Source organism: Saccopteryx bilineata, chromosome 4 (genome assembly GCF_036850765.1).
Source record: "Saccopteryx bilineata isolate mSacBil1 chromosome 4, mSacBil1_pri_phased_curated, whole genome shotgun sequence".
Classification (NCBI taxonomy): Eukaryota; Metazoa; Chordata; class Mammalia; order Chiroptera; family Emballonuridae; genus Saccopteryx; species Saccopteryx bilineata.
Genome location: NC_089493.1, coordinates 57408591 through 57431203, shown reverse-complemented (window position 1 = coordinate 57431203; position 22613 = coordinate 57408591). Strand labels below are relative to the sequence as shown.

The window sequence follows — 22613 nt, the reverse complement described above, 5'->3', positions numbered from 1 at the left end:
GTTTAAAAAGCTGTGGTGAGCAGAAACGTTTTACCTGTACTTGTGCAATTAGAGAGTCTATTTCCTGCAACTTTTAGGATTTTCTCAAGTCGCCAATTAATTGGTTTTCTGACTGTGCTTTTTGATTTATAAAGATGACTCTATACTATAAGCAACAAAGCTGTAGTCTAAGGTTATAAAGATCTTTGCAGTCATAATAAAATTAAGTTCATCAGCCTAGACAATGACATACTATTGTTCTTACAGAATGTCCAGACTTATCCAATGTCCCAATGGCATCTTCAAGATAGTTTTAATTTGCAAAATCAACTCACTCTCTCCAGTTTATAGTGCAGTTTCATGCTCTAATGAACACCAAAAAGTTGCAGTTTACTTAAAAACATTTTTTAATTACAAAAATAATGTGCCTCTTACAGAAAAATCAGTAAACTAAGCAGAAAAATAAAAATCACACGATTCCACTAATCACTGAGCAACCTAGTTAATGTCCTGGCATTTATCCATCCATTCTTTTCTGCCCTTCTCCATACATCAGTTTTTAAAAGTGGGATCATGCAGTAGTACATCATGTATTGTGATGTCTCTTTGCTTAATAACTTTCAAGTCGTTCCATGTCATCCTGCAACATTTCCTGATGACTGTAAATGTAAAAGGTAAATGACACCATTCAAGGGCACAGTAAGCAGAACATTTTTTTTTTTCTCTCATTAATTTAATCAAGTACATCCCCCATCCCTAAAGTTGTTCTCAAAAACATCCAAGTGACCTCTGACCAGCAGAGCGTCAGAGTCTTCGTATGTAACACGTGCAGAGTCCCTCCGCCAGAACCGCAGTAGAACCTCATAGCACGCCCAAGTCCTCTCGCTGGAACCACACCTCGCTTACTCCAGGGCTTGGCCAGTGGTCGAGCTAAGCGCTCTGCCAACCCTGGGGCCCCATTCCAAAAGGTGCCGCGTCTCCCCCACGCCAACCCAATCTCCCTTACACAGCACAGCTCGAATTCTGGGGAGCCGCGGTAACCCTGCGCCTCCCTCTTAACGCGACAGCTCGGCCAGCGCGTCACCTTCCCTCACGGACCCTCCTAGCACCCGGCCGCGGGATAGAAACCCAGGAGGGGCTCGCGGCGCCCGCACTGGCACAGCCCCAGTGCCGCGCCGAGCCGCGGCCGGACCGGAGCCGCGCGGGGCCGCTTCGTCCCCGAGTGATGACGCGCTTCCTGCCCTCCCCGCGCTCGCGGGCCGTGCGCTCGCGCTCGCCCTCGGCTCTTGTTCCGCGCTCGGAGCCAGCGGCGGCGGTAGCGGCTGAAGCGGCTGCGAGAGCAGAGCGGTCGCCGGGCGCGCTGGGGGACGCCGGCTGCACTCCCGGGCAGGCGCTCTGCAAAGAGACAGTAAATGCATCCCCCGGTAAGGCGCACGGCTCACTCGGGTTTTCCTCCTCCAGCTGCATGCACGTTGCATGAATTTCTCGTGTCTTTTCCCTCCGTACAGAAGGAAAATGTGGGTGGTTTTCCCTTCCTTTTGCATCTCGTGAGTGATGCCAATGCAGAAAAAACCCTGCAAAGCTCCCAGGTTTGATCTTCTAGGAGGGCTTTCAGCAGGAAAATAAAAATAAAATAAAATAAATGCACCTGTCTATTGCACATGTATGTTTCACTGCACTCGATCTCGGCGCAGCGGTTTGCAAACAGCCTCGCAGCCGGCGCCCAAGAGCGGATTCCTGGCCATGGGCAGTCGGTCCCCTGCGGAGCTCCCGCTGGGTTTCCGGTAACTGGGCTTTGAAAAGCGGCCTCGCCTGCCTGGAGTGTCCCCTCGGCCCCGGTCGGGCCCCCGTGCCCGGGGAGCTGGCGCTGGCGGAGCGGCTTCATTCCAGCACTGGCCGCCCCGACTCCAGCGCCACTTTGCAAACAAGTCTCCGGCCGAGGCTCCGGGCAAGGACAGCACGCGGGTGCCGAGCTCCTTCTCCAGTCCTGGACTCTAATACCTGTCTATTCTACGACTCCCGCTTACTTGGCAATTTCGCCACCAGCAAACTGCTGGCCGCTGAAGGACGAGGGCAGCATTTGGATTCAGTGCCGCTGGATTTGGATTCAGTGTCGCACTGGACGAGCGGCGCCCGAAATTTCGCGCCCATTGGGAGCCGGGGGTCCTGGAGACTGGCGTTTAGGGATTCCCGGAGGGGACCGCGAAACGACGTTCGAGGGCGCCATATTTTCAGTGGGTCTTGGCTGCGGAGGGGAGGGGGCGAACAGTTTCTGGGCCCGGGAGATAGCGCGGCGCCCCCGCAGGAGAGGCAGGAGCGGTTTTCGCCGGGAAAGTTTGGCACCGAGGCCGGCGCGGAGGCGGCCGCGCTCGACGAGCACGGCGGCTGTCCCCGCAAGGGCGCGCGGGCTGCAGCGCGTCGCCAGTTCGGCTGGGGTTGCGGGCCCAGAGTCGCCGTCAGGGGCAGCGCGGTCGCCTCGCCTGTCCCACCAGGACGCGGCGTTGGGGCTCGGAGGCTCAAGGAACACGCCCCTCTCCTCGCTGCCCCGGCGCTCCGCGGGAACCGTGCGCTTGGAGGTGTCCCCCGGTCGGGAGCCGGGTGCAGAGCTTTATCCTGGTGCCTAGGTTCGCCGGGGCGCTCCGCCGGCGCCGGAGCTCACTCCCTGCGGGAGAAGAGGCGCTTGGGTTCGCGGTTCAGCGCCAAGGGCCTGGCTTGCGGTCGCCAGGGGCCGCAGAACTGTCTGAGCTTCCTACCGCCTCCTAGGCTGTGGCGGCGACAGCAGCAACGCCCGCAACTGCGTGCTCTGCTGTCGCCACGATGCCAGCTTTTGCTGGCAAGGTAAGGGGGATTTCCATAAATTGGGTCTTCAGGTGATGCACGGGGAAACTTGATTTTTGCTGCTCGTGAAGAGCAGAGGTGACATGGGGGAGTTGATTCAGAATCTGTGTCTTGTGGTGAAAACTCACCCCGGATTATTTCCAGAAGAAGAGAGGAATGCGCTGAAGTGTTGGCGTTGGTCAAGACACAGCTAAAGACAGGCAGGTACAGATGAGATCCTGGAGAAATGAACCCCCCAAATTACAATCACCCTGATGCTCAACGTACACTTACTTTGGCGCCTAATCGTACCTGGGTGTGCTGATTTGGGGCATTCATCAGGTTGCTCGTGATCGTCCTTTCTCTGGAGCTTGGAGTTGGCGACTTCTCAGGAGTGAGTGCATCTTTACTTTTTAAACAGGTTGTGATTTTTTGCTTTGCCAAGGAGCAGGGGACGGGCGTGTTTGCTGACCTACAATCAACTGAATGCAGGCACGTGCTAGCCTTTCTCCTTGTCTTCTTACTGAAACGATACCATAGTATTTGAGGTCATGCCAGCACTTTGGGGGCTTCATCTTTGGGGAGGCTTCAAGGGATCACAGAAACGGGGAATCCGGGCGGGGAAGAGAAGGAAAGCTTTTTTGTCTGAGATGTGCCCTGCCATGTCAGGGATTAGGCTGCTCCTTCCTTGTCCACTTCCTTAAGTGGCTCCATTCACTGTGAATGTCATCATTCTTCCTTGATTGGTGATTTGGAATAGGTATACAAAAACTGATGAAGTGCCCTGTATGTGACAAGTGGCCATGAAAGGGAAGGGATACCTGAATGGATGTTATTTTTTTTCATTGAGCCCTAGAATTGTGGAAAACACCCAGAGTCCAAGGTACAGTTCCCTAAAATTGGCATTAGTGAACTAAATTAGAAATCAGTTGCAGAAAGTCTCCATCAGTTTCCTAAAGTTCCCACTTAAATCACAGAAACACAGGGCTCCTCAGATTGGGGAAGTCACTGGTTTTCCTCTGCCTTTGCACCACTTTTTTTGGCCTTGTGCTTCTACCTGGACAGGGGAAGTGAATCTTTAAGTTGACCCTGTTGAATGAGTACTGGGCATATTCTTTACAGGCATAGGCTATGTGTGAGTCTTGAATTCACCTACTGCTAAACCTGCTTGTTCAGGGTTTTTCAAACACTTCCCTAGAGTATTTTTAAGTGAAATCAGTTTTTACAAAGAGGTGTGTGTGTGTGTATGTGTGTGTATTTTCTAGTCCAGTTTCTGTCATTAATATTCCCCTACTCCTCCACTTCTCCCTCCCAGCTTATCATTAATTCCCAAGACATTAAGCATGGATGGTTACAGGTGGTGAACAATCTAACATTTTAACAACTATGCTCAGAAAAATAAATACAGTGTGTCCATAAAGTCATGGTGCACTTTTGACCGGTCACAGGAAAGCAACAAAAGACAATAGAAATGTGAAATCTGCCTGACCTGTGGTGGCGCAGTGGATAAAGCGTTGACCTGGAAATGCTGAGGTCGCCAGTTCGAAACCCTGGGCTTGCCTGGTCAAGGCACATATGGGAGTTGATGCTTCCTGCTTCTCCCCCCCCTTCTCTCTCTCCTCTCTCTCTCTCTCTCTCTTTCCTTTTCTAAAATGAATAAATAAAATAAAAATTAAATTAAATTAAATTTAAAAAGAAATGTGAAATCACCAAATAAAAGGAGAACTCTCCCAGTTTCATACCTATTTAGTGCAGTTCAATGTGGGCTCACGCACAGATTTTTTAGGGCTCCTTAGGTAGCTATCCCGTATAGCCTCTACAGACGCGTCACTGACTGATGGCCTGCCAGAACGGCGTTTCTCCACCAAACTGCCGGTTTCCTTCAACTGCTTATCCCACTGAGTAATGTTATTCCTATGTGGTGGTGCTTCGTTATAAACGTGCCTATATTCACGTTGCACTTTGGTCATAGATTCGAATTTAGCGAGCCACAGAACACACTGAACTTTCCTCTGTACTGTCCACATCTTGACTGGCTTGGCTGTGGGCTGCTCTGCTGTAAACACGGTGTTACGTCATCATCTGCGCATGCGCACATGCTGCCACATCATCCTGTGGAAACTGGGAGGGTTTTCCTTTTATTTGGTGCAGATTTCACATTTCTGTCATCTTTTGTTGCTTTCCTGTGACTGGTCAAAAGTGCACCATGACTTTACGGACATACTGTACATCTACAAATGTTTATTTACTATTATGCTTTATAACTACATACATGTCACATATTTATGCATATGTTAAACATTATATAATAAAAATTAACTTTTTTTTCTTCTTTACAAGTGAGGAGAGGAGATAGACAGATTCCCACTTGCACCGGGACCGGGATCCTCCCCACAACCCCTGTCTGGAGCTGATGCTCTGCCCATCTAGGGTCATGCTAGCAACTGAGCTATTTTTAGTGCCTGAGGCAAGAGGCTCCAGGGAGCCATCCCCAGCTCCCAGGGCCTATGCGCTCAAACCAATTGAGCTGTGGTTGCAGCAGGGGAAGACAGAGAAAAAGAGACAGAGAAGGATGAGGACGAGGGGTGGAGAAGCAGATGTTCGCTTCTCCTGTGTGCCCTGACCAGAAATTGAAGCCAGGGCATCCATCCATACCCCCCACAGAGGCTCTACCACTGAGCCAACTGGACAGGGCCTAAAAATGAACTTTTTAAAAAGGAAAAAATTTCTCAGTGAAGCAGAAATAAAGTTTTGGTGGTTTTTTTTTTGTATTTTTCTGAAGCTGGAAACGGGGAGGCAGTCAAACAGACTCCCGCATGCGCCCAACCAGGATCCACCTGGCACGCCCACCAGGGGGCAATGCTCTGCCCATCTGGGGCATCGCTCTGTTGCGACCAGAGCCAGTCTAGTGCCTGAGGCAGAGGCCATGGAGGCATCCCCAGCGCCCGGGCCATCTTTGCTTCAATGGAGTCTTGGTTGTGGGAGGGGAAGAGAGAGAGAGACAGAGAGGAAGGAGAGGGGGAGGGGTGGAGAAGCAGATGGGCACTTCTTCTGTGTGCCCTGGCCGGGAATCGAACCCGGGAATTCCGCACACCAGGCCGACGCTCTACCACTGAGCCAAATGGCCAGGGCCAGAAATAAAGTTTTACTATAAACTTTTAAATCTTTATTCCCAAGTTTTTATCCATAATATTTAGCTATTAAAGTTTTTTTATTCAATTTATTTAAACTAAAAAAAGTTCATCTATTTCTTACCTTACCCCCCCTCTTCTAACCAACAATTTGTTCTTTATGTCTATGAACTTTAAAAAGAATTCACATATAAGAAAGGTTGTATGGTATTTGTCTTTCTCTGTCTGACTTATTAAAGCATAATGCCCTTGAGGTCCATCTATGTTGTTACAGATGGCAAGATTTCATTTTTATTTAATGGCTGACTAATATCCCATTATATACAGGGTTGGGCAAAAGTAGGTTTATCATTGTGAGTTCACAAAACAGTTTATTCTTGTATTATTAATTTATTATTGTATTTATTATTAGTAGTAACTTACTTTTCCCCACCCCTGTATATATACCAAAATTTCATACATAAAATTTTCAGTTACAGCTGAGACAAAATACCCCATCAGTTTTAGGTATATAACATAGTGACCCAGACAGCTACATAACTTATGAATTGATCACACTGACAGGTCTAGCATCCACCTGACACCACACATAGCCACCACAATACTATTGATCATACTCCCCATGCTGTTTTCCACATCCCCATAGCTGCTCTTACAACTGGCAATTTCAAATCTCAGTCCCTTCCCTTTCCTGATGTGTTCTCCCAACTCCCCCTGGCCTCTGACAACCATCAAAATGTTCCCTGTATCTATGGTTTGTTTGTTTGTATATTTTGTTCTTTATTTTATTTATTTACTTTGTTCTCTAGATTCCACATAGCATTTGTCTTTCTTTTTTTGTCCCATTTCACTTAATACCCTCTAGGTCAGGGGTCCCCAAACTTTTTACACAGGGGGCCAGTTCACTGTCCCTCAGACCATTGGAGGGCCAGACTATAAAAAAAACTATGAACAAATCTCTATGCACACTGCACATATCTTATTTTAAAGTAAAAAAACAAAACAGGAACAAATACAATATTTAAAGTAAAGAACAAGTAAATTTAAATCAATAAACTGACCAGTATTTCAATGGGAACTACGGGCCTGCTTTTGGCTAATGAGATGGTCAATGTCCGGTTCCATATTTGTCACTGCTAGATGTAACAAGTGATGTGATATGCTTCCAGAGCCGTGAGGCATGCATCCCATGTCACTGGAAGTAGTACTGTATGTGAGCGATGCCATGCTTTGCGTCTCACTGACCACTAATGAAAGAGGTACCCCTTCCGGAAGTGCAGCGGGGGGCCGGATAAATGGCCTCAGGGGGCCGCATGTGGCCCGCGGGCCGTAGTTTGGGGACCCCTGCTCTAGGTGCATCCATGTTGTTGCAAATGGCAAGATTTTATTCTTTTTTATGGCTGAGCAATATTTCACTGCATATATGCACCACATCTTTTTTACCCACCTATCAATGGACATCCAAATTGTTTCCATATGTTGGCCATTGTGAACAGTGCTGCAGTGAACATAGGAGTGCTTATGTCTTTGAATTAATGTTTGGCATTTCTTCATATAAATACTTGGAAGTGAAATTGCTGGGTCATATGGTATTTCTACTTTTGAATCTTTGAGGAACTTTCATACTGTTCTCCACAGTGGCCTCCCCAATTCATAATCCCACCAACAGTGTACGAGGGCTCCTCCCTCTCTACATCTTTACCAACGTTTGTTGTCTATTGATTTATTGATGATAGCCTTTCTGACAGGTCTGAGGTGACATCCTAGCATGGTTTTAATTTGCATGTCCCTGATGACCAGTGATGTTGAGTATCTTTTTTATGTCAATTGGCCATGTGCATGTCCTCTCTTGGGAAATGTCTATCCAGGTCCTCTGCTCATTCTTCAATAGGACTGTTTGTTTTTTCGTGTTAAGTTGTATGAGTTCCTTAAATATTTTGAATATTAATCTTGTGTCAGATGCATCATTGGTGAATATCTTCTCCCATTCAACAGGTTGTCGTTTTGTTTTGTTGATAGTTTTCTTTGCTGTACAAAAACTTCTTTGATTAATGTAGTCCTGTTTGTTTATTTTTTTTCTTTATTCCCCTTGCCTCAGGAGGCACATCCAAAAATATTATTTAGAGCAATGTCAAAGACTCAACTGCCCATGTTTTCTTCTGGGAGTTTTATAGCCTCAGGTCCCACATCCAAGTCAATATTGTATCTTGAGTTTATTCATGCATATGGTACAAGAAAGTGATGCAGCTTTATTCCTCTGCATGTGTCCATCTGGTTTTCCCAATAGCATTCATTGAAGAGACTGCTTCTTCCCTACTGGATATTCCTGCCTCCTCCATCATAGATAAATTTATCATATGGGTGTGGATTCATTTCTGGGTTCTCTGTCCTGTTCCATTGATCCATGTGTCTGTCTACATGACAGTACTGTGCTGCCTCAACCACTACAGCCCTGTGGTATATTTTGATATTTGGCAGGATAACACCTTCAGCTCTGTTATTCCCTCACAAGATTGCTCCAGCCATTCAAGGTCTTCTGTGGCTCCATATAAACTTAGGGTTGGCCTGACCTGTGGTGGCACAGTGGATAAAGCATTGACCTAGAAATGCTGAGGTCGCCGGTTCAAAACTCTGGGCTTGCCTGGTCAAGGCACATATGGGAGTTGATGCTTCCAGCTCCTCCCCCCTTCTCTCTCACCTCTCTCTCTCTCTCTAAAAAAATGAATAAATAAAAATAAACAGGGTTGTTTGTTCTAGTACCATGAAAAATGTTTTTGGTACCCTGATAGAGATCGCATTGAACCTGTAGATTGCTCTGGCCAGCACTGACACTTGAATAAGGCTAATTATTCCTATTCATGAGCATGGTACATCCCTGCACTTATTTGTTTCTTCTTCAATTTCTGTCCTCAATGTCCTATAGTTTTCTAAGTTATAGGTCTTTACCTTGGTTAAATGGGGAGGCAGTCAGACAGACTCCTGCATGCACCCGACTGGGATCCACCTGGTATGCCCACCAAGGGGCAATGCTCTGCCCATCTGGGGTGTTGCTCCATTGCCACAGGAGCTATTCTAGTGTCTAAGGCGAAGGCCATGAAGCTGTCCTCAGCGCCTGGCTCAACTTTGCTCCAATGGACTCTTGGCCGTGGGAGGGAGGAGAGCAGGAAGGGTGGAGAAGCAGATGGGCGCTTCTCCTGTGTGCCCTGACCAGGAATCAAACCAGGACTTCCACACATTGGGCCGATGCTCTACCGCTGAGCCAACTGGCCAGGGCTGGTATTTTCTTATTTTGATGCAATTGTAAATGCGATTGTTTCTTAATTTCTCTCTCTGATAGTTATCTATTGGTGTATAAAAATGCAACTGATTTCTGAATATTAATTTTGCATCTCACTATTTTACTGAATTCATTTATCAGTTATAATAGTTTTTTTGGTGGAGTCTTTAGGGTTCTCTATATAGTATGTCATCTGCAAACAATGGCAGTTCCACTTCTTCCATGCTAACTTGGATTTCTTTTATTTATTTATTTTTGACTGATTGGTGTGGCTAGGACTTCCAATATTATGTTAAGTAAAAGTGGTGGCCAGCCTGACCAGGCGGTGGCGCAGTGGTTGGAGCATCGGACTGGGATGCAGAGGACCCAGGTTCGAGACCCCGAGGTCGCCAGGTTGAGCGCGGGCTCATCTGGTTTGAGCAAGAGCCCACCGGCTTGGACCCAAGGTCGCTGGCTCCAGCGGGGGGCTGCTCGGTCTGCTGAAGGCTCGCGGTCAGGGCACGTATGAGAAAGCAATCAATGAACAACTAGGGTGTTGCAACGCGCAATGAAAAAGTAATGATTGATGCTTCTCGTCTCTCTCCGTTCCTGTCTGTCTGTCCTTGTCTATCTCTCTCTCTGGCTCACTCTCTGTCTCTTAAAAAAAAAAAAAAAAAAAGGCGGTGGCCTGACCAGGCAGTGGCGCAGTGGATAGAGCATCGGACTGGGATACTGAGAACCCAGGTTTGAGACCCCGAGGTCGCCAGCTTGAGCGCGGGCTCATCTGGTTTGAGCAAAAAGCTCGCCAGCTTGGACCCAAGGTCGCTGGCTCAAGCAAGGGGTTACTTGGTCTGCTGAAGGCCCGCAGTCAAGGCACATATGTGAAAGCAATCAATGAACAACTAAGGTGTCGCAATGAGCAATGAAAAACTAATGATTGATGCTTCCTGTCTGTCTGTCCCTGTCTATCCCTCTCTCTGACTGTCTCTCTGTCTCTGTAAAAATAAATAAATAAAAAGAAAGTCTTAATGTTTAAAAAAAATAAAAGTGGTGAAGGTGAAAGTAGACATTCCTTTCTTGTTCCTTATCTTGCTCTGATACTTAGTGGTGAAAAGCTGAAAGTATTGAGTATGATGTTAGTAGCTATGGGCTTATCATACATGGTCTTTATTATGTTGAGGTATATTCTTTCTATACTTGCATTGTTGAGAATTTTTTTTAAATTGTAAATAGATGATGTTTGTCAACTGCTTTTTTTGTATATATCAAAATGATTGCTCATATGACTTTTATCATTCAGTGTGTTAATGTGGTATATATATCACATTGACTTTTTTGTGGTTGTTGAACCAACCATCCTAGAATAAATTCCATATGATCATAGTATCCGATCATTTAATGTATTGGTAAATTCGGTTTGCTAATATTTTGTTGAGGATTTTTGCGTCTGTGCTCCTCAGGAATTGGCTTATATCTTTTGCGTGTGTGTGAGTGTGTTTGTGTGTGGCATCCTTATCTGGTTCTAGTATCAGGGTAATGCTGGCCTCAGAAAATGAGTTTAGAAGAGTTCAAGAAGGATTGGTATTAGTTCTCCTTTGAATATTTGGTAGAGTTCACCAGTGAAGCTATTTGGTCCTGGACTTTTGGTTTTGGGAGGTTTTTGACTACTGATTCAGTTTGTTCAGATTTTTTATTTTATTATGATTCAATCTTGGTAGGTTGTATGTTTCTAGGAAGAGATCCATTTCTTCTAGGCTGTCCAGTTTGTTAGTATACAATTGTTCATAGTCGTTTCTAATGATCCTTTGTAAGAGATGTTACAACTGATACTTACTTTTTTATACCTGTCTTAACAAAGTGTCATAAATTGTGCTTTGTTGCCTCTTGCCGGATTCTTATTATAACTTCACAGCTTGATCAAAGTTCCAGAATTTTTTTTCCTATTAAGAATATTTAGTAACTTCAAAAGAAAATGCTTCTGTGTTTTGGAGAGTTGCCTGTCAGTTTACCAGGCTGTGTGGTGTGTGTGTTGTGGTATGTGTGGCATGCCCAGACTCTTGGGACAGTGTCTAAAACTTGTGATCTGTGACATTATTGCTCCAGAACTTTTGAGTCATAATTTTGCTTGGAGATTTTGGATGGTGTTTGGCCAATACAGGAAGTACTAAAAAGTGTTAAATAATTCAAAGTTACTTTTATTGGGTACAAAAAATGTTAAAAGACAAGAAGGAAAACTTAATAAGCAGGACCAGAATTATAGCTTAACATACCTTACTGGTGCCTTTTTAATTATAGTACTTTCCCCCCAGAACTTTTTAATCCTATTACTTTTATACATAATGAAGAGACTAGTTAAAACATAAGCCAAACAGAACTATTACAAATAATGGGGATAAATGGTGGGTATAACCAGATGTTTTGCCTAAAGTTAAAAGAGTTAAAGAATTTGAACTCTGTCAGACTTGCCCTGCGGGCCCTCCCCATACCTCCTTCTCCAATAAGCCGAAGATTTTGAATGGTAAAAAAAACCTTGGAGGAGGTAGAAATAAAAAGCAATAACAACAAAAAGAAACAAAATGCTTTAAATAGCCTTTTCCTGTCCATTGACCATCCTAACAAGCCTGGGCTTAGTGGTAGGTGCCATTTGAATGACAACTGTTGGACAAGGCTGGGTACAAAATGTTGTAGTTGTGAGAGCCTTTATGTGTCACTCTGAGCTATGAATTAAGGCTGGGCTCATTTGCTGTCCATTTCACAGTGGATTTTCAGAGTCAGTTCCAAGACTATGGTTTTGTTTTTCTCTTAACTAATAATTTCAGCCAAAGTGATGCTATCTTGAATATGTAGAATAAGTAATGAATATTTGTACTTCCTTTTTACTCATCTAGCTGCAATCTTAAATTTTTTCATGTCTGCTGGTCACTTATTCAGCAGCTGCTATGGAGGGCTTATCATGAACTTCAGGCTAAGAAGACATCTGCTGCCTGACCAGGCGGTGGCACAGTGGATAGAGTGTCAGACCGGGATGTAGAGGACCCAGGTTTGAAACCCTGAGGTCCATTGGCTTGAGCGTGGGCTCACCAGCTTGAGCGCGAGGTCGCTGGCTTGAGTGTGGGATCATATATATGACCCCATGGTTGCTGGCTTGAAGCTCATGGGTGTTGGCTTGAGCAAGGGGTCACTCGCTGTGCTGTAGCCCCCCCCCCCCAATCGGGGCACATGTGAGAAAGCAATAAATGAATGACTGACTAAGGAGCTGCAGCAAATAATTGATGCTTCTCACCTCTCTCCCTTCCTATCTGTCCCTGTCTCTCTCTTTGTCTCTGTCACACACACAAAAAAAAGTCAACTGCTACCCTCACCCCATACAGTGAGTTTTTAGGTTGTGATATTCTTTGTGCTTTGTGTGTCTAATAGATTGGGTATGTGGGGGGAGAGGTGTGTGATTAAATAGCACTTGAAGGGCAACACAATGGAAAGATGTGTTGATATGAACATCCTCAAGCAGAGGATATGAACAGGCAGTTTCCAAAAGGAGAAATGCTAAAGGTCCATATACATGACAAGATTCTCAACTTCCATAACGGTCAGGGAAAGGCAAGTTAAAAACCAGATACTAGCTTTTTGTCCATCCAATTGATCCACTGTTAAAGGTTGGTAGCATCCTCTGTTGGATATGTGGGTTGGGGGGCAACTCTCTGACTCTTGCTAGGAGTAGGAATTGCTGTGGGCTTTAGGGAAAGCAGATAGTTTCTGTGAAAATTTGGAACTTTCCCATTTTGGAGTCCTGTCTTCAGGAATAAAAAAACATCAGCCTGTAAGGATCTGTGTGTGAGGATATTTATTGCAGGATTATTAAAGCAAACTATTAATTGAAGCAACATGAATATCCATCAGTAGAATGAATAGAGTGTGTGTGTGTATATATATATATATTATATATACATATATATATTTACACGCACACACACTATTGATTACTTTGTGAAGGGTGTTCATGATATAGTAAATGTAAATAAAATCAAGTTGCATAGTATTGCAGGTAGTATGATTCTATTTCTAATTTAGAAAAGAAGCAGCCCTGTGTGTATGACCTTAGAGAAGGAAGTGGAAGGACACGCACAATTTAAGATTGTTTAAAATTAGCAGTGGGGTGTGGGGGTGATTTACTTGCTCCATATACACCTTGGATGGCTTATTTGCTCAAACACACAGGCTTTTCCAGATGAAAACACTTAAAAATATTATTTAGTTAATGAATAGGTAACTCATCCAGAACCATTTTGGAGACAAAAACTGCCCAATGTAACACTTCCTTCTCTCTTTGGAAACTTTCAGTTCATTGTATTCTAAAACCCTGAGATTTCCCAACTTATAGTGAATTCCTTCAATGTAAAGGATGGCTTCAGGAAAAGTGGTTTCCCTTGGTTGCCCAAGAGAGGAGTGAACAGAAAAGATCACAAAAGCTCTTAGCCAGAACTCTCCTATTCCTTGACTTTCTCTGGTCCTGTTCTGAGGGCAGAGCAACGGCGGCCCCTGAGGGGAGGTCTTCTGGCTAGCAGCAGCACCTCCTCAAACCTGGTTTTCCTGTCTGAGGCTGGAGAGGTGCTGATTGCTCCACCTGTACCATTTTCAATCCTGCCTCCTGCTGAATTCTTGGCAGTTACTGCTGAATCCAAGCTTTCAAAAGCAGGAGAACCTCCATCCATGTTTTAGAAAATATATACCACATGCCTATATGAATAATGGTGGGAGACACTTTGGAGGCCAGGACTCTGCTGCACTATTTGAAAACCAGGGTTTAGATTCACAAACTAGATTGCATCAGAATCACCTGGAGAGCTTGTTAAAAACCCAGATTGTTCAGCCAGTTTCAGTCAGGGGTCCCCAGACTTTTTACACGGGGGGCCAGTTCACTGTCCCTCAGACCGTTGGAGGGCTGCCATATACAGTGCTCCTCTCACTGACCACCAATGAAAGAGGTGCCCCTTCCAGAAGTGCTGCGGGGCGGATAAATGGCCTCAGGGGGCTGCATGCGGGCCTGCAGGCTGTAGTTTGGGGACGCCTGCAAGTCTTGGGTGAGGTCTGATGATTTGCATTTTTAATAAGTTCTCAGCCATGCTGATCTTGCTGGTCATGCAGCACACCATGAGAACCGCTGGTTCAGAGAAACAGCTTCCGCTGTTTTGCAGGTATACGTTCTTGTCCAGTGCCCTGTTCTGTCATACCTGAAAGTTAGAGTGCCAGTCACGGCAAGATGACTCGCTTTTATCAGTTTCACCAAGCTGGGGAGAAAAAAGAAATGTTTGGGTTATATTACTTAATTATTGTCTGTATCTATTGTAGGTGTTTGTGGACTTAGTGATGTTTTTGTATATAGAGGTACTAGTATGTGTTTAATCAACAGTTAAAGTCAGAGTTCATAGGTATTGTTTAAATATTCTCATGGGAAAGTGGGGAGTTCTGGTAGAGATTCTTTGGTTTCTGTTTTTTGCCTTTTTCTTTTTCATCATGTATACATATATATTTAAGATTTGATGCCATTGATTTATTTTAATAAAAAAAATTGACTACATGTGAAAGAATATTGTGAAGAAAATGGTAACCAGATGATAAATGTTTAAATTGTGTTGACCCAATACAAACACACAAATGCAACTAAAACAGGTTTTCCAAAACAATATTTACCCTTACTATGTATAATGTACTCATCCTTCTTATTCTGTTTTATGAAGAAAAAAGTGTTGGTCATGACCCACAAAATTGATTCTTCTACCTACTAAACTTGCAACTTCTCATTTGAAAAACATGGTTGTAGACCAATAATTGTACCTCCACTAGAACCTTGGCAAGCATTCCAGGCTGACCGTTACCTTTTCTCTTTCATCGTATTCCCTTTAGAACCCAGTTCCACCTAGCCTTCACCCTGCCAGTGCCTCTGACATGGTGACCCTTCCCCTTTTTTGTTGTCCATCCCCCCTTCTTGTCCTCATCCTCCCTCCCCACCTCCAGCTGAGGTACTTGCATAAACTGTCAGTTCCTTGGGCCTTTCTCCCTTCATCTTACTTTCTTGAGAAAACCCCACCCTCTGCCCACCTGCCCCTGCGCAGGCTGATGGACCTGGCTGGAGAAAACACAAGGCCATCTGCATTGTCTTGCTTTTGGTTTATGACCACAACCTCAAGAGGAACTCTTGGCACAGCTGTGTCCACTGTGTTTCTGTCCCCACACCTCCACTCTCAGCAGATGACCTGGCTCATTTCCCTGAGAAAAGGAAGCAATGAGACATTTTGATCATCTTCCCATGCTAAATCTGGAAGCCTACCTGTACCATAAGCACACATGCATTGTAACCACATGTGTGTTGGACTGTGTTCTCTTTTGGCATACAAGGCTTTCGCTCATGCATGTAACTGCTTTCTGTTCTGTGTCGCCAGCTTTCCCCTCTGCTGGGTAATCCTTACAAGAACATGCTGTGGTCGTTCATTTTAGGATGATGCTCATCTTACGTTCTACTCAGCTGTTCCCCTATTCTTGTACTCTCCAAGTATCTGAAAGAATTGTCCTACACTCTGCTCCATTTCCTCCTCTCTCATTCTGTCTGGAACCCATTCCAGCTCTTGTCCCACCCCTTCACCAAAGCCCCATGCCCTCAGGTACCACTGATACCCAGTGGCCCGCTCTTAGCTGTCATCTTCTACAGCGTCTCAACGGCAGTTAGCCAGCCGACGGTTCTTTCTTGGGGACACTTTCTTCACCTGGCTTCCATGCAAAGATCCTCACCTGGCTCTCCGCCTGTGCCCTGGCCACTCCCACTCCAGCTCCTCTGCTGCATCTTTGTCTGAGCTTTTGAAGGTTGGAGGCGCTCTCCCACATGGCACTTCCATCAGCCTCAGGGTCGCCTGCTCCGAGGGCTCCCTGGCACCCCCAGCCCCACTCTCAGCCTCTTCCTGTTTTGTTTTCCCATCATTTATCAATCCCTGATATTACATACATGATTCATTTATTGTCTGTCTTGTGGCACTAGAATATAAGCTACTTGAGAGGAACCGTTTCTGGTACCTTGTCCCCAAGTGTCTAGAACAATGCATGGCATGTAGCAGGTATTCAACAAAAAAATTTTTAATGAGCAATTGATGAAGAAAACTTGCCGGGTTAAGTGGTTAGTATTGGATGAGAAGAAGTAGATCTTTCCCAGATTCGAGCTAAGGAAGAGAGAATTATGTTGAGGTGGAAAAGCAGTGTCTCATGGGAGCAATATTTTTTAGGTCACATGTTAAGGGTTCAGGTATTGAAGGAGTGAAGCACATCCTTGCTAAATATTTGTTGAGTGACAGAAGGCACCCTCAGAGGACAGCTAGATAGAGACAAACAGTGGCCTCTCTGTTTTTATTTCTTAAGCGGTCTGCTTGGTACCTTTTGTCACTGGGTTGAAGAATGGTAAATTCACACGTCTGAAGTGTTTATCATCGACCCTGATGTTCTGGTGAATAGTTTTGGTGCATCACTTGTCCCCAGAGTCCACTTGACCACACAAGAGAGACGTCTCCTTTTTCTCATCTGGCCAAGTGAATTCCTGCAGATCGGTGGGAAATTCAGTGGTCCCCTCAGCATTGCCCTCAGCCAGGTCAGAGAGACCCAGAGCTTTCTGTGCTTAAATTAAAACTCTTTCTGTTTCTATTGCTGCAAGACAGCCATTTAATTACTTGACACTGGTTTTAGGACTTAGTTTGATGTAAATGAACATATTTCCTGAGTGTGGCCTGAGGTCACACATGGCAAATTTTCAAGGGGAGTGTGGATTATTCCTGGGTTTGAGAGATTACATCAAGGGCACTTAAAGAGGCTTAATTTTCTTTTTGAAGGGCTCTCTATTGGATTTAGCACCTGTCACTCCTGGGCCCGCCCCACAGGGTTAAAGGAGCTCTCCCTGTGGGTAAGATATCAGCCGAGGTCAGATGAGGAGCAGCCGCAAAGCAGTTGGGTTTAATATGTCCAAGGAGAAAGGAGAGATGTCTTTGTGGGGCGTCTTAGAATGATTTGAGGGAAGTTTATTTTTAAATAAGGGATGCCTGAGTGTTTCTAGGTCAGTATAAGCCTGGTGGTTGTGGCCATCCAGGTTCACCTTGGACTGGGGCAGAGGGTAAAGGAGCTGTGGAGCCTGAGGACAGCGGGCCACTCTGTTTCTTCCAGTCTCGCAACGGCAGACCAGCAAGCACGCAGGGAAAAACCGTTTCTCTCTCTCTTTCTTTCTCTCTCTCTTAGGGCTTACAAACAAAACAGACAGGGAGGGGGTGCCCCTTCTCTGGCAAACAATGGCTCCTCCCAATGTTGGCAGGCAATCCACAATCTACAATCTGCCGCCCTGTGGCAAGCACCTGCAGCCTTAAGTAGACTATACACATGTGGTGCTGCCCGGTGCTCATGCACCAATCAGGCGAAGTACAAATGAGCAAGCCTAACACACTTGTTTGCCCAACAGTCAGGCTTTCCCTTTGATGGAAAGTACTGGGGCCCAGGAAGTGAGTCCTGCTGGGGCTCCTTCGCAAAGCTGGCACTGGAACCCCACATTCTTGACCTCCACTGCGTGCTTTCTTGTTTCCTTGGGACGTCCGCTTGCACCCTGACTTTAATTCTCAGCCGTGCTTCTTGGCCCTGCGTGTGCATCAGAAGTGCGAGGAAGGCTCCTTAAAAATGCTGGCTTCTAAACTCCACCTGACTCACTGAATAGAAATCTCTGAGAGTAGGCCCTGGACACCTGTTTTTTTGTTTTGTATGTTCTTTTTCCTTTTTAAAATTTCCTAGGGAGGCTCCTAGGACAGGTTGCCTAAGAAGAGTTTGTAGTGGGTAAAGGTAGCCAGGGCACTGGGGACAGTCCCCCTGCAGGGGTAATGCCTGCTGGCTTTGCACACTGGAAGACATGGCTCCTTTCTGATGCAGGACAGCCATCAAAAGGGCCTTATACACTACTCACAGAAATTAGGGGATATTTCAAAATGAATATGAAGCGATAAAAAAAAGCATTTGATTTTTTTTTATTAAACAAGAACAGAAAAGCAAACAACAAGTCAAAGAAAGTTGCTCAGTTATGCAAATAAGATGCAAAACCAACTTTTATTTCATTGGTGAAAATGCACTATACAAAAGGCTGAAAGTACTGGAGTATCTGCACGTTCCCTGATCCCCTAATTTTTGTGAGCAGTGTATTTTCTCTGGAGTATTTTCCCAAAGTGTTTTGTCCTCCTTTGGTGAGAATAAAAGCTGCATTCAGTTCAAGAAGTTCACCTTGAGGGTTTTTATGGGTCCTCTGTATATGGGTCCCGGGTCATGTGTGCTGGCAGTGGCTCCCCAGCTCTCAGACCAGCTGAAAGCTAGAAGGTAACCGAGTGCTGCTCTGACAGAGGGACGGGGTGTGCGCTGGCTGTGTGGGGATAGATGTGGACAGTTTTATAAGGGTGGTAAGACACTTGCTGGTGAACCAGCAGATGTTTTGGATCTCTGGTTGTGTGGCAGTTGCTACAGTCTCAAGACTGCACAGCAGACCCTGCAGGGATGCCCTGTCGCCCCAGAGCTGGCTCTCTTGATAGACCTGATGAGGGGTGTATCTGGATGGAGCTTTGCGGACATAGCTGCTGAAGATATACTAGCATAAGCCCTGTGGAGTCTGAGAGGTATCAGGTGGCCAAGTATACCTCACAAAGAAACAGGAGAACACTTTCCTCTTTAATTGGAAACTGACAGGTTGCTTGAGTTTGTGAGGGCTGCTGTAACACAGTGTCACAAACTGATGGCTTAAATAACAGAAATTTACTGTCTCAGTTCTGGAAGCTCAGTCTGAGAGCTGTTCCTGCTGAGGGCCGTGAGGGTATTACTGTATATATTGCTGTTATAACAACCCTGTGAGGTTCTGCGCAGAAAAGGAAACTGACAACAAAACAAATGGACAGCCAACCAAATGGGAGAAGATACACACAAACCACAGCTGCGATAAGGGGTTAATATCCAAAATATATAAAGAACTCACAAAGCTCAGCAACAAACAAGCAAACAATTCAATTAAAAAATGGGGAGAGGACTTGAACAGATACTTCTCCCAAGAAGACATTCAAAGGCCAACAGATATATGAAAAGATGCTCATCTTCGCTAGCTATTAGAGAAATGCAAATCAAAACTGCAATGAGATACCACCTCACACCTGTTAGAAAGGCTGTTTTCAATAGGACAGGTAAGAATAAGTGTTGGAGAGGCTGTGGAGAAAAAGGAACATCACTGCTGGTGGGACTGTAAACTGGTACTGCCATTATGGAAGTAAGTGTGGTTGTTTCCTCAAAAAGTTAGGAATAGAACTACTGTATTATGTGACCCAGCAATCCCTTTACTGATGTCTACCCAAAAAACTTGAAAACATTGGAACATAAAGACACATGCACCTCCATGTTCTTCACAGCATTATTCACAGTGGCCAAGACATGGAAACAACCAAAATGTCCTTTGATAGGGGATTGGATAAAGAAGATGTGGTACATACATACAATGGAATGCTACTCATCCATGAGAAATGATGACATAGTGACATTTACAACAACATGGGTGGACCTTGAACACATAGATGGGATATAAAATTGAGACTCATAAACATAGATAAAAATGAAATGGTACGGAGTGGGGAGAGGAGTCAAGAGGGGACAAATATATGGTGATGGAAAATGATTTGACTTTGGATGATGAGCACACAATGCAGTCAACAGTTCAAATGGTTTAGAGATGTCCACCGAAAATACCCTGCGAGGCACTGCCAAATGGCTTGAAATAAGAGTCCATGCACATTTCTGAAAAAACAATTAGAAGCTTATTTGAGGAACCAAAGGCCTGCTGTGCTAGACATTAGTCGTAGAGATCTCAGTGCCAATTTGTGAAACTCCCGAGGGCTTTTTTGATTGCAGCCCTCGCTCAGAGAAGCCACACTGGGGAAGTGGAGAGAAAGCCAGGCTGGGGACAGTGGAGGATGGGAGGACAGAAAAAGAGCAGTGTGCCCCAGAGCAAAAGCAACAATGGCCGTGTTTCCTCCCAGGAGAATTGGAATCTTTGCAGATAAAATCTAGTGGAAAAAGCAAAGGTCATTATAAATTCATCAGCACTTGAATCATATTACTATAGCACTGGTGTTGTGCCTGGGAAGACTCTTTAGGAAACGGAGCCCTAGAGAGGTCAAGGACTCTGCCCAAGGTCACACGTTGGGCTAATGCCAAAGCCTGGGTCAGGGTTCAGGGGTCTTGGTGCACCCAGTGCTCTGTCCCTGTGTTCTGCTTCCTTCCTCCTGGGAAGGAAGATGCTAAGAATGTGAAACTTGACAATGATTGGACCCAGATGTGTTGGTTCAATCCCCCTTTAAAGCTAACATGGTAATAAGGGTTTATTCTTTTCTTTATGAAATATAATATTTTAATCTGTTGGTTTTATTTGTTAGTCTGTCTATCCCTTGCATACAAGGTAAAGGTCAGGGAAGAAAAATCTCAAGCCAGTAACTATCTCTGCTCTAGGAGATGCTACACCAGGCTGTTTCTCTCTGCTGGAGGCACCAGCTCCAGTGACCTGCAGCAGACAGGATGGGGTGGGGGGGGGAGGCTCTGCCTTGCCTGTGGACAGAATGTTTGTGATCAAAGTCAGCATGGGGATGTATATGCTCTCGCCAAGCTCTGCAGGGCAAATGCATATTAAATTTTTAAAATTAAATTATGGGAAGGCCAAAACTTTACAACAATTCTTTTAGCTTGAGTAGAGGATCCTAAAGGGCTCCAGTAGAGAGACATGGGGAGGATGTAGCCATTTCTGTGAGGCCAAATTGCTTGTGTGGAAAATCTAAAGCCTGTAATGTTTATGTCACATGGTTTAGTAATAGAATGAACATTGCTTTGGTTAAAAATATTTTAATGTGTGTGCCCATTTTATTTTGTTCAGTAGATTGCCTTTTGTTGGTAAATAAGCCCTTCTTTCCTCCAGTGATCTAGGGGTATGTTGTTAAGTGATTAGCACATCTGGCTGCCGAGGTCAAAGGAGATGACTTGAGGAAGCTGGGCTTGGGCTAGAGGTCAAGTGCATGACATTTGGTGTCCTTCCATGTGGTGTTGGCTGTCAGCCAGGCCATGACAACTTTTCAGTTGTGTTGAATTGGGTGAAATCAATGAAATCTTTAACAAAAAGTATATCATTTATCGAGAAATTAAATCTTCTTAGATGATAATAGAAGTGAGTAGTCAGTGGTGCCAGAGGTTTAATTTGCCTTGAAAGCTTGAAGGAAAATCCCATTCTTAGAGTTTCATGGTAGAATACTAGCGTTTTAAGGGAACTGGGTTTGAGAACCACTGGGCTTTTGGCTTTACTACTCGGTCAGTTTGATAAGAAGCCAGGGTCTGGCTCTGTCATTCAACTGGTGGCTGAGGTACTATGTTAAGCAGGTCTGCTCCAAGTGTGGTCCTGGAACCAGTAGCCTCAGTTCCCCAGCCCTACCCCCCACCTACTGAGTCATAACTCCAGGGGCGGGGCTCAAGAACCTGTGTTTGAACAAGTTCTTCAGGGTCTTTGGAAGGACGCTAAGGTCTGAGAACCGCTGCTATGTAGTTCTTACGCAGCACAGCTCTTGGTCTGGTGGGTCCTTTTCCAGAGCATTTCACGTTGGCTTGGTGTCTCGTACTGCCAACCCAGGGCAAGACAATGAGTTAAATAAGTTAGATTTCCATTAGTTTTCAGTAATATTTAATGACAGTCCCACAGTCTGGATGGATAGGACAGCCCAGCTCACCCCAACTGGGCTCTGCAGAAAGCATGCTCTGGTATTACTCGTAAAGGAGTCAGTTTAAGAACATTTCCTCTCAAGGATGCCTTTGATAGTAATGGTCCAGTTAGGGATAGACAGATGGACAGGTCTCTGGGAGGAAGAGGTGAGAAAGGGGCCAGTAGCAGCTGAAGACCTTGCTGCCAGACAGGTTTCCGCTGAGGTAGTATCACAGGGAATAGCCCGGCTAAGACAAAGAAGTTTTCACCTACAATTCTGCAATAATGTTTGATGAGCATTCTTCTCTTGAAGGGACTTTTTCATTGTAACAGTTGAAATAGGGCTCTCTGAGAAACATTTCCTGATGGAACAAATGTTTCCAGTTGAAACAAATTGAATGTTGAGATAGTATTGATGCCTTGCTCTGTGCTGTGGAAGTACTGAGCAGAATAAGGCCAGATTCCCGCGCTGATCGGGATTACGTAGTAACCTTCCTCCTTCCTGGCAGAGCACACAGTGTGGCCTAAGGGCTGGAGTCAGTGAGCGTTGACCCACCAGCAGTGTTTACCTTGCTGGAATTTGTGGTCCTTTGGGGTGTGGGGGCTGATCTAAGAGACTGTCCCCAAGTGATGTTCACAGGACCAAGTCCCATCTTTT

General features: G+C 45.2%; 1 protein-coding gene across 4 annotated transcripts in view; it reads left to right on the top strand.

The window, feature by feature from the left end:
* The first annotated feature begins 534 nt into the window (after window positions 1-534).
* The window catches only part of TLN2 (talin 2), a 484588-nt gene continuing 462509 nt past the window's right edge, over window positions 535-22613 (top strand). For 2 of the 4 annotated variants that reach the window (XM_066274649.1, XM_066274645.1), the window contains exon 1: window positions 536-1403. The gene's annotated coding sequence lies outside the window, so the exon portion shown is untranslated. Of the gene's footprint in view, window positions 1404-2795; window positions 2818-22613 lie in introns of those variants that run through there. The other 2 variants (XM_066274650.1, XM_066274646.1) reach the window with 2 other exon arrangements.